Raw genomic sequence first — 13,132 nt, forward strand, 5'->3', positions numbered from 1 at the left:
ACGATGTATACTCAGAACACACCCCTGCTTAAAAATATCCTTTGGCTCCTGGAGCGGCAGAGTGTGGTATGCTCAAATTAGGACACTATAAAGTGACAGGAGACTCCAGTAAAAGTTGGATGCGACAACAGTATAAACTGGGCCTGTCCTGGAGAATCTGCAACATATGATCACCTTAATTTGTCTAATGGTGTATTCAAAGCCTTTCACGATCTGCTCCTAACATCTCCTGATGGCCACCGCCACTCAAGACAGACTATGTAAGTTGGAGGTCTCAAGGCAAGATAAAAATATGATGACCCTTGATCAAAGGTTAAGAATTTCAACTTGGCCACAGCAAAGCATTAAACCAAGCATGGGGCTCTTTGGAGCATAGGGCTATGTGTTAGTATGCAGGTCACATGTCAATGAAATTTCCCTGTCCCCATCCCTAGAATTATACATTTCTACTATTTAGAAATTCTCACTGCTTTGCAGATATACAATACCCTTTCCTAACTACTTATCTCTTTACTCTCTATTACACCTTCTTAGAATGCTTTTCTATGTTTCTTCTGTTTCTAAACATAGCACAAGGCATAACTGAAATCATACCTCTTGAATCAAATCTTCCCTATGTTTCTCTACCAATTCAGTGATTCTTTCCCATATGTTAATTATTATACATCTATTATAATATTTACCATTGTTGAGTATACTAGATTGCCTTTCATGATATCTTTTTCAACATACCTTTGAGCAATTTTATCCTAACTATTTTAAAGTCTCTGATAAATCCAAGATCTGGACCATCTTCGTGTCTACTTCTATTGACTTTTTCCTTTATTGAGCATGGGCCCCATTATCTTGTTTTTTAATGTCTCCCGATGTTTTATTATATGAAAGGTATTTTGTATAAAAGAATAGTGGAGGCCTAAAATAATATTAAGTTGCAAAAAAAGTTATTTCCCCTTTTTTGCTTGGGTGCAAGAGTGGAAGACTGCATCGGTATGATATGCAGTTGAGCTAGGCTGACTCTGAGCACTGGCTTCGTGTGTTCTGAGGAAAGATCTAGACTTTCTTCTCAGGATAGCTTAGGGTCTGAGCACTGGTGAGATTAGGGAGTTCTCTTTGTGCCTTAGAACTGAGCCGCCATCTCTCTGTACCATGAATGATAACTCTCTGTTTCACAACTCAGCTGCCAACTTTTTGGATTCACTGGGAAGAAGTCTTTTCTCTGTGGCATCATCCCTGGATTCCAACTCTGGAGATCTCTTTCCACCCTGACTCCCATTCTTCAGCCTTATTAGGTCAGCAATTTTACATTCCATGAAAGACGGGTCTCAAGCCTTTCCTTCCTGTCCTGCCCCAGCCTATGTGGCTGAGAGAGCTGTGTCTCAGCTTTCGTACCAATCGTCCTCTTCCCCTCTAGTGGGTGCTGTCTACTTAGAGGAGGCTCTGTGTACCTCAGGGGGTATCTCTCTCAGCTCTCCTGACTTACCCCCAGCTTTATGGCACAGTACTCTCAAGCACTAGGTGAAGATTTGTGGGAAATATTTGGTGGGTGGGTGCAGATTTGCTCTGTGGTTTAGGCCCCTTGGAAATCTAATCCCTCGCGCCAGCCTACACACAGCCATTAAAAAAAAGTTTAGCTGGTTTCTCCTTAACCCCTTCTATGGCTTGTACCTCCTCCTCCGCTACTTCGCTTGAAAAGAGAACAGCTATGGAACTCTTCTTTCTTGTGAAGAGCTTGTCATTTTTCTGGAAATCAGTTTATTAAGGTTTCATCACATCCTCAGCTTTCTGAAGGATTAAGAAAAGAACTATGTGTTTTTGAAGGTTATCCAGGTTCTTTTGGTTGTTAGGATGAAAATAAGGATTTCCTGTGACTTTCTATATCATAACCAGAAGTAAAGGTCCCATGAATCTTTTTATATCCCCTTAGTAACACATTTAAGATTCTGAGATGTGAAATAATTGCTATTCAAGAAAAGAATTCTCTTATATGTGAAATGCTTCCTTGTACAATCATTTTCTTAGATAGCAAGTTGATTTTTTTCTTTTTTTTTTTTAGTTTAAAAGACGAATGGTGATAGAATATTAGATTAGGTGAAGTGAAATTTCAAATTTACTATTTCTTTGACCCATGGTTGACCTTCAAATGGATACCTACATCATTACCTACCTCTCTTATTTCAGAGGATAAGATGACCTGTCCAATTTAAGATTTTTAAAGAAGAAAGTTCCAAATCTTTCCCTCCAAATCGGTACTTATTCTACTGCTTTTCTCACTGCACCGTCAGAAATTATAGGTATTTGACCTTATTACTTTCTGGCTTTTGGAAGTGGAACCTCAGTCTTAATAAGAGAACTAGGTGGAGAAAGAAACTGGTTTACATATTCTTTTCCCTTCTCCAAATATATCATGCTGTTTATTTCTGGAGAATGTAATCTCCCTCTATATCTCTTACAGTCTTCTTATAGTCATGGTACCCAGTCACTATGCAAAAAGACAAATTTACTCCAGTTAAGGTGTGAAATGGGTGGCAAATTGTTTCTCGAGCTTCATGGGCAGAGCACAAACATATACATTTAAGATTGTCCTGTGAGCTTCTTGATAACCCTCTGATCAAGCTTCCACGCTATGTTCAGTGGATCCCTGTTACCTAATGAACAACGTCTCAACTAGTCAGCCTATCATTAAAGGATCTACATATTTTTATACTGCCTGCCTTTCTAGCCTTTTCAACTTCCACAAGCCCCTTATATTCTGGTCCTATCAATCCTTTTACTATTCGCTAAACATGAGAATGAACCTTGATGGGTGAAGAAACACCAGACTTAGAGTAGGAAAACAAAGTTGGGGAATTTATATAACCTTGACAAGTTTCTAAACCTGCTTAGACCTAATATTGTTATATCCTTGTCCATACTACGAAAAGGCTAGAATCGAGGGTATCAAAGTTCTCTTCAAATTCTAACATTTTTTAGTTAAGTGCCTTTTTGCTGTTCCAACTTTATTTCATTTATTTACATTTTGATATTGAAATAGTCCAAATAAGAGGTATTGGCATAATTACCTTAGGAAAGAATTGCCCAAGGTAAGATAGTATCATGGGTAAATATGTCTTGAAATACTCAATGGTTCAACTTAGAAATCTAATTATTTAAATTTATTTTAATAAGAATGCAATACAACATTTGTTTCTTATTGGTTTTGATGTTAATAAACTGCAACAAAACCATTTTTAAAATTTAAGTTCTCAACTTTAGTTATGCTTTTAAAGAAAAGACATGAAGAGAAACATTGACTTTGTTTATAATAACACTTGGTACATGATTCCACCTGGATTACAGGACTTTTCACCATATTTCCATATTTAGGGAGTGCATACAAACTGTTTCCAGAAGTTTCTCATCCTCCAGTCTCGCTAAGAAAGTAGCTAGACCATTTGTCAACAAAGGAGAGTGTTTTCTGCTGAGGTAATTTACTAACCAGATGCTGAAATGGTCATTTCATGCCAGGGTACATTCTGCAGCCAGAGACTACACTTCTATTTCAGAGTTTATGACGAATCTTCCATGTTTTTTGAGCATCTCCAGACACCGAGAGTGGTGAGACACTGTTTTTAAACAGATAATGTATCTGGATTGGTTCCCCTCAAAGTAGGTCTAGGAGACACCTACCTACTTCACCCAGACACTAAATCTAACACAGGTTTCCTCTTTGGGCCCCTCTTTGCTTTCAGCATCACTCATGCCCACCAATAACAAATGAATGCCTTCAGTTAATTTCTATAAGCCAATTTAGAAGAACTATTACTGGTAATTTAACTGGATATAGAGTGGCTTCTTCTGAAGATGTTCAGAGCCAACAATCTATGGGTTTTGCTTGAAAAGAAATTAAGCCCTTGATCCAAAATTTTGCTTGCATGGGATTCTTTAGTGCTTTGGCTGTAGTAACAACTTCAGATCACTGAATATCTACTCCATTGAAGTGGTCACTGACTGATGACACCAAGGAGTCAAGTCCTATTCCTTGAATATATGTTATTCATTAACATAACCACAGTCACTTAGAAGTATAGGCATTGACAAAATATTAAATGAAAATGATTTGAGCATTTTCATTGGAAAGGGTTAAATAAATGAAATATGGAATTCCTATTTTTAAGGAGGACCTACAATATACATACTCTGTATGTTCTCCAGTTAGATTTAATCTCATGATAGCCTTGTGAGAGGATCATTCACCTTTTAAGAACAACAGAAATGAGGTACAGAAATACCTAGCTCCTTCCCCAGGTCACTCAACCAGGTCTGACTCTAAAGCCCTGAGCTTTTTTTCAAGACAACTCGAGACTTCCACCTAAGTCATTTCTGTCCCTTAGGAAGTTCCCTTTTAGTTAAACAATTAAAGACACCTCAATTTCATCTGAGAGTTAGGAGAAGGGGTTAAGATGACTCAAAAGCATCAGGAGAGAAAAACATTATTTTCTTCCAAGACTTCAAATGTCTCTCCTTGAAAATGGTTAACTTTAATCAATTTAAATCAAACAAACACTTCAGTGTTTAAAAAAAAGTAAAAGGCAGTGGAAGGAAGAAAACTTTTTTTAAATTTAAATAAAACGACAAAGATACAAGAAAGTTACAGAAGCGAGGGATTTGTTCACCCATTTTCCGTGAGCCTCTATTTTTTAAAAGAGTCTTTTCTTTTTAGTAAAGAAAGATAAGGCAAGGTTAAAGATGCACATCTAAGCGAAGACGGTAGAGTATATGGATGGAATTTAAACTATCTTAGCTATCTAATTCATGGCACTGAGGTAAAAATAAATTGAGCTTTATTCTGTTTTGAGCTATGGATAAGTGCCCTAAATAAATTTTGGCGAGCATATAGTTATGTTTCTCTATTAAATTAGCTCTTATTTCTCTATCTTGGCATATATAGAGATAGGTCCTAATAAAATTAAGAGCTTGACAGAGAAAATAAATAGTTTCATTCATTTACAATTAGGCAAACTCATGATTGACATATGGATTTGTTTATCTTATTAGAGTTATGGACAGAGCTGGACATGAGAAGAACAAGAAAAATCTTCTAGTTTTGTCTACCTGAAGGAATCAAAAATGCATCTCCTAAAAGTCAGAACCAAAAAGACCTAAAAACAATGAACAGAGAGGAGTGAATTAAACACAAATTATAGAAGCATCCTAGACTTATTTTTTGCTGTAATGGCAAGCAGCAGTGTAGGATATCAGTCCTTTCTACAATCTGGATGTTCCCTAGTTTCAGGTTATGCTATGAAACTGGAAGCTCCCCAGAAGCTGTGGGCACATAGTTTCCCTGGGCAGTGAGGGAGGCATGAGGAGGGATCATTATTCTTTCATGTGCCACTAATATTCACATCACTGGTGTCATTATTCACTGAGTGATGAGTAAGAAGAATCACTTTTTCTCCAACTCATTACACACAGTCTGGCATTGGGAACATTTCATTTTCAACAAGAAAGCAAAGGCCCAGGTGTTACGGAAAATGCAGACATTGTAACTGTGGACATAAATCCAATTGTTCCTATAAGTCTCTTCAATTACTCAATACCAAAAAGAAAAAAGAAAGTGCCATTCTTTGAGCCACAGCTACTATAAACTGTAGATGAAACATACTATCCTCTAAGTTAGGTACAAATTACTGCTTATACTTTCTTTTACAGAAATGTTTTATATATATAATTTGTATGTGTGTGTCTGGTATACAACTCATTCTGTGTAAAGGATACAGAAATTGAAGTATTCGTGTAAAATTAATTCTATATCCTATATTTGCTCTATATGCGTAGTAAATTGTAACTAACTGCTTAATTTCCTAGAGGCAAATGTAAATCACTATACATACAAGTGGGGCTATTTTATGTTAGTTAGGAAACCATGACCATAGATTCCTCTCTGATCTTTTGGAAAGGAATAAGTGGTAGATGAAAAATCCTTTCTAATAGCATTTAATATCCAACCTTAAAATCTCATGGTAGCTCCTCTCTTAACTTGACTAGTTTTAGATAATAAATTAATACATAGGACTTCAATTCACAGAGAGAAGCAAACCTTCCATAAGATTTAGTTTTATAAAGAAAAATGAAAATGATAAATTTGTCAATTTAGATGTCCATTTTTCTCCTTTATTCACACTTGTATTTAATAGCTAAGGGAAAAAAGAGATCGCTTAAACATGATATGGCAGTAAGCTCATGAAAACAACTTTGAAAAGTATGAAGTAACCTATCATTTACCTCAGAAAAAAATCTAGACATTTTGCATTATCAAAAATAACTAAATATATGCCTTTCCTGATTTCTATTACGTTTGCGTAAAATACTGTCCCAATTGTTTCAGTCATGGTGAGAGTGAGGTGTTGTGTGATAGCCATTGAGACCTGACCACTTAGTCTAAGATACAACCATTTTTATTATTTATTATTTATTTTGAGATTCCAGGTGTGTCTAAGATGCTTCTTAAAAAAATTTTGTTGGGAGTATAGTTGCTTTACAATATTGTGTTAGTTTCTACTGTACAGCAAAGTGAATCAGCTATATATACACATATATCCCCTCTTTTTTGGATTTCCTTCCTATTTAGGTCATCACAGAGCACTGAGTAGAGTTCCCTGTGCTATACAGTAGGTTCTCATTTCTATTTTATACATAGTATCAATAGTGTATGTATGTCAATCCCAATCTCCCAATTCACCCCACCACCCCAGCCCGGCATCCATAACATTTGTCCTCTATGTCTGTATCTACACTTCTGCCTTGAAAATAAGATTGTCTATACCAATTTTTTCAGATTCCACATACACACGTTAATATATGGTATTTGTTTTTCTCTTTCTGACTTACTTTGCTCTGTATGACAGTCTCTAGGTCCATCCATGTCTCTACAAATGACCCAATTTCGTTCCTTTTTATGGCTGAATAATATTCCATTGTATATATGTACCACATCTTTATCCATTCCTTTGCTGATGGACATTTAGGTTGTTTCCATGTCCTGGCTATTGTAAACAGTGCTGCAATGAAGAGTTACAACCATTTTTAAACTGTGGTTCCTGATCTTGGTTTCTAATTTCCATTTCTCTGAGACTTTTATAAAAATGACCAATGATCAGGCTGCATCCCAACTAATTGAATAATAATTTCTGGTTCTGTATACCAGGCATCAGAATTTCCTATAATGCCCCAGTTTTCTACCTTAAAGCCAGAGCTGAAAAGTCGCATTGTCTTTCAACAATGTAAGAGAACAGCAGCAACGTGGATGGACCTAGAGATTGGCATACTGAATAAAGTAAGTCAGACAGAGAAAGCCAAATGTCTTATGATATAACTCATATGTGGAATCTGAAAAAAAAGGTACAAGTGAACTTATTTACAAAACAGAAGTAGTCAAAGATGTAGAAAACAAACTTACGGTTACCAGGAGGTAAGGGGGGAGGGATAAATTGGGAGATTGGGATTGACATATACATACTATTATATATAAAATAGAAAACTAATAAGGACCTACTGTTTAGCACAGGGAACTCTACTCAATACTCTGTAATGGCCTACTCAATACTCTCAATACTCTGTATGGGAGAAGAATCTAAAAAAGAGCGGATATATGTACATGTATAACCGATTCACTTTGCTGTACATCTGAAACTAATACAACATTGTAAATCAACTATACTCCAATAAAAATTAAAAAAAAAAACAATGTAAGGGAACAAAGTTGTTAAAGGGTAAAATACAGAGGAACAACAACAAAAATCCCTCTGACTTGTACAGTGGATTGAGTTCCAATAGTCTTTCAGATAAATGAGGAACTTTTCCATTACTAGCCAATAATAACAGTTGACCATTTTTTCCCCTTAGATTGAGAAGCCATTTAAAGAATTATATTTAGATGGAAGAAATCCAGCAAATAAGCTGCTGCATGTTTAAGTAGCTTCTCCTACACTGCATCCAAGGGTTGGCAAATATATTCATTTATTCATCAAAAACTTTTGTGGGTTTAATGATTATGTGCCAGGAATCATTCCCAGATGGGATCATGGAATTGAGTCAAACATAATCTCTCCATTCAAGTAATTTATAGCGTGAATTGGTGTGTTTATTCAACATATATAATTAAGTCTTGTTATATACCCAAAACTGTTCTAAGCTCTAGGAAACCTCGGAAAACCACGTAGGAAAAAAAAAAAAAATTCCTACTCTGTGGAGCTTAGTTTCCAGGGGGAGCAATAAGAAACAAAATAGAAAATATTAGTTGTGAAGAAAATGAAAGCAGTGAAGGAGGATAGGGAATAAGTATAGGAAAAGAGTTACGTACAAGGTCAAATGGGATGGATCGTTGAGAAGGGTCCCAGTGAGAATGTGACATTAACTAAACGCCTGGAGAGGAGAAAGTGTAAGCCATGTGATTACAGTTAGTGCCATACATACGAGAGAGTTCTGTTCAGAGTGCGTTTGTAAGTCCAATTTGTTCGTAAGTCCAACAAAGTTAGCCTAGGTACCCAACTAACACAATCGGCTATATAGTACTGTACTGTAACAGGTTTATAATACTTTTCACACAAATAATACATAAAATACAAACAAAAAACCAAAACATTTTAATCTTACAGTACAGTACCTTGAAAAGTACCGTGGTACCAGCTACATCACCTCTGGTTTTACACTTGCTTCCGAACAACCTGGGCTTGAAATAAAGATACTGTACTACTGTACTCTATACAGTACTGTACAGCAAAGTACACAAAATCACAACTACTTGTAGAGGACGCACACGCACGACAATGTACACCAGACATGTGAACTAACTTACATGATTGGGCACGCGAATGCACATTCCCATCTTTGAAAGTTCGCAACTGGAATGTTCTCATGTGGGGGACTTACTGTATTTGGAGAAGAGTTTCAGGTAGAGAAAAAGATAACTGCAGATGCCCAGAGCCGGGAACTTGTCTGAGGAGTCCAATGAAGATCGAGGAGGCCAGTCGGTGAGGCTGGAGCAGAGGGAGAGGAAGATGAGTGTGAGAAGAGAGAGGCCATATGAGGCAAGGCTTTGTCAGGACTGAATGAGCTGGGGAGCCCGGGAAGGGCCTTGAGGAGAGGATGGACAAGATCTGACATTCCACGCATGGTCACTGTGCTGAGGATTGAGTGAAGAGAGCAAACATGGAAGAAGGAGTCCAGGGAGGCTATAGTAAGATTCCAGGGGTGATATGCCCTCTGCAGAAGCATTCTGGAAGTGTAAAGAAATGGGTGTATGGCTCTACCAAAGAGTGCAGGGGCACCTTCATATAGATTTTGTGTGTCCTGTGAGCCTTCAAATAATGAGTAAGAATAGACCGTCTGGAAAGGAGGAAAAAAACATTCCTCAAAAAGGGGAAATAAACAGAAGTATGAACCATTGCAGTGCATTTAGGTGCTTGCTGTGTATGAGGGTGCAGGAAGCACGGCGTGGGTAAGGAAACTGGGCTGGGAATGGAGAGTGAAGAACCTTGGGTACCATGCTGAGCAGCTGGACTTTATAATATAAGCAAGCAAGGTATGTTGAATGTTTTTAGGTAATCTGGAAACAATGTGTAAGAAACATTAGAACGAGGAGCAGTTGGAGAGAGACACCAACGAGAAGATTCTTGCCACAGGCACTGTCTAGTAGAGAACTCAAATAAGTATTTGCCATTATGGAAAAAGCTCTGACAATAGTGCGTACAGAATGCAAAGGGGTTGGGGGAAGAGGAAAAACGTTAAGTTAAACAGAAGCATCAAGAATGGTTTCATTGGGGCTTCCCTGGTGGCGCAGTGGTTGAGAGTCCGCCTGCCGATGCAGGGGACACGGGTTCGTGCCCCGGTCCGGGAGGATCCCACATACCGCGGAGCGGCTGGGCCCGTGAGCCATGGCCACTGGGCCTGCGCGTCCAGAGCCTGTGCTCCGCAACGGGAGAGGCCACAACAGTGACCGGCCTGCAAAGAATGGCTTCATTGATACTATTTACAACAGCCAAGGCACGGAAGCAACTTAAATGTCCATAGACAGAGGAATGGATAAAGAAGATGTGGTCACTTATTTGCAGAATCTTAAAAAAAAAAAGCTAAAAATGAACTCATTTACAAAATAGGAACAGACTCACAGACATAGAAAACAAACGTATGGGTACCAAAGGGGAAAGGTTGGGGGGAGGGATAAATTTGGAGATTGGGATTAGCAGATACACACTACTGTGTATAAAACAGATAAACAAGGGATGGCTTCCAGGAAGATGGCGGAAGAGTAAGACGCGGAGATCACCTTCCTCTCCACAGATACACCAGAGATACATCTACACGTGGAACAACTCCTACAGGACACCTACTGAATGCTGGCAGAAAACTTCAGACCTCCCAAAAGGCAAGGAACCCCCCCCCCCCCCACGTACCTAGATAGGGCAAAAGAAAAAACAGAGACAAAAGAATAGGGACGGGACCTGCACCAGTGGGAGGGAGCTGTGAAGGAGGAAAAGTTTCCACACACTAGGAAGCCCCTTTGCGGGCGGAGACTGCGGGTGGCGGAGGGGAAAGCTTCGGAGCCGCAGAGGAGAGCACAGCAACAGGGGTGCGGAAGGCAAAACGGAGAGACTCCCACACAGAGGATCCGTGCCGACCGGCACTCACCAGCCCGAGAGGCTTGTCTGCTCACCCGCCGGGGCGGGCTTCGGTCGGAGCGCAGGGAGAGGACTGGGGTTGGCGGAGTGAACGCAGCCTGCAGGGGGTTAGTGCGCCACGGCTAGCCGGGAGGGAGTCCGGGAAAAGGTCTGGACCTGCCGAAGAGGCAAGAGACGTTTTCTTCCCTCTTTGTTTCCTGGTGCGCGAGGAGAGGGGATTAAGAGCACTGCTTAAAGGAGCTCCAGAGACGGGCGCGAGCCGCGGCAAAAGCGCGGACCCTAGAGACGGGCATGAGACGCTAAGGCTGCTGCTGCCGCCACCAAGAAGCCTGTGTGCGAGCACAGGTCACTGTCCACACCCCCCTTCCGGGGAGCCTGTGCAGCCCGCCACTGCCAGAGTCCCGGGATCCAGGGACAACTTACCTGGGAGAACGCAGGGCGCGCCTCAGGCTGGTGCAACGTCACGCTGGCGTCTGCCGCCGCAGGCCCGCCCCGCACGCCGTGCCCCTCCCTCCCGCCGGCCTGAGTGAGCCAGAGTCCTCGAATCAGCTGCTCCTTTAACCCCGTCCTGTCTGAGCGAAGAACAGGCGCCCTCGAGCGACCTACACGCAGAGCCGGGGCCAAATCCAAAGCTGAACCCCTGGGAGCTGTGAGAACAAGGAAGAGAAAGGGAAATCTCTCCCAGCAGCCTCAGGAGCAGCGGATTAAAGCTCCACAATCAACCTGATGTACCTGCATCTGTGGAATACCTGAATACACAACGAATCATCCCAAACTGAGGAGGTGGAACTTGAGAGCAAGATTTATGATTTTTTCCCTTTTCCTCTTTTTGTGAGTGTGTATGTGTATGCTTCTGTGTGAGATTTTGTCTGTATAGCTTTGCTTCCACCATTTGTCCTAGGGTTCTATCCGTCCATTAAAAAAAATTTTTTTTCTTAATAATAATATTTTTATTTTAATAACTTTATTATATTTTATCTTATTTTATTTTATTTTTCTTTTTTCCTTCTCTCCTTCCTTCCTTCCTCCCTCTCTCCCTCCCTCCCTCCCTCCCTTCTTTCTTTCTTTCTTTTTTTCTTTCTTTCTACTTCTACTAATTCTTTCTCCCTTTTATTCTGAGCCGTGTAGATGAGAGGCTCTTGGTGCTGCAGCCAGGAGTCAGTGCTGTGTCTCTGAGGTGGGAGAGCCAACTTCAGGACACCGATCCACAAGAGACCTCCCAGGTCCACATAATATCAAAGAGTGAAAATCTCCCAGAGATCTCCATCTCAACACCAGCACCCAGCTTCACTCAACGACCAGCAGGCTACAGTGCTGAACATCCTATGCCAAACAACTAGCAAGACAGGAACACAACCCCACCCATTAGCAGAGAGGCTGCCTAAAATCATAATAAGGCCACAGACACCCCAAAACACACCACCAGATGTGGACCTGCCCACCAGGAAGACAACATCCAGCCTCATCCACCAGAACACAGGCACTAGTCCCCGCCACCAGGAAGCCTACACAACCCACTGAACCAATCTTAGCCACTGGGGACAGACACCAAGCACAACGGGAACTACGAACCTGCAGCCTGCAAAAAGGAGACCCCAAACACAGTAAGATAAGCAAAATGAGAAGACAGAAAAACACACAGCAGATGAAGGAGCAAGATAAAAACCCACCAGACCTAACAAATGAAGATAGGCAGTCTACCTGAAAAAGAATTCAGAATAATGATAGTAAAGATGATCCAAAATCTTGGAAATAGAATAGACAAAATGCAAGAAACATTTAACAAGGACCTAGAAGAACTAAAGATGAAACAAACAACGATGAACAACACAATAAATGAAATGAAAAATACTCTAGATGGGATCAATAGCAGAATAACTGAGGCAGAAGAATGGATAAGCAACCTGGAAGATAAAATAGTGGAAATAACTACTGCAGACCAGAATAAAGAAAAAAGAATGAAAAGAACTGAGGACAGTCTCAGAGACCTCTGGGACAACATTAAATGCACCAACATTCGAATTATAGGGGTTCCAGAAGAAGAAGAGGAAAAGAAAGGGACTGAGAAAATTTTTGAAGAGATTATAGTTGAAAACTTCCCTATTATGGGAAAGGAAATAGTTAATCAAGTCCTGGAAGCACAGAGAGTCCCATTCAGGATAAATCCAAGGAGAAATATGCCAAAACACATATTAATCAAACTATCAAAAATTAAATACAAAGAAAACATATTAAAAGCAGCAAGGGAAAATCAACAAATAACACACAAGGGAATCCCCATAAGGTTAACACCTGAACTTTCAGCAGAAACTCTGCAAGCCAGAAGGGACTGGCAGGACATATTTAAAGTTATGAAGGAGAAAAACCTGAAACCAAGATTACTCTACCCAGCAAGGATCTCATTCAGATTTGATGGAGAAATTAAAACCTTTACAGACAAGCAAAAGCTGAGAGAGTTCAGCACCACCAAACCA

The 13,132-nt window shown here is 40.1% G+C and overlaps 1 long non-coding RNA gene across 1 annotated transcript in view; it reads right to left on the reverse strand.

The window, feature by feature from the left end:
- LOC307195516 overlaps nucleotides 1–11,879 on the reverse strand; it is a 68,487-nt gene extending 56,608 nt beyond the window's left edge. The window contains exons 1-2 of the long non-coding RNA XR_013830849.1: nucleotides 11,082–11,879; nucleotides 8,911–9,017 (exon numbers count right to left, since the gene is read on the reverse strand). This is a non-coding gene — a long non-coding RNA (uncharacterized lncRNA). The remainder of the gene's footprint in view (nucleotides 1–8,910; nucleotides 9,018–11,081) is intronic.
- Nucleotides 11,880–13,132: the final 1,253 nt, after the last annotated feature.

Source organism: Stenella coeruleoalba (genome assembly GCF_951394435.1).
Source record: "Stenella coeruleoalba genome assembly, chromosome: 12".
NCBI classification, from domain to species: Eukaryota; Metazoa; Chordata; class Mammalia; order Artiodactyla; family Delphinidae; genus Stenella; species Stenella coeruleoalba.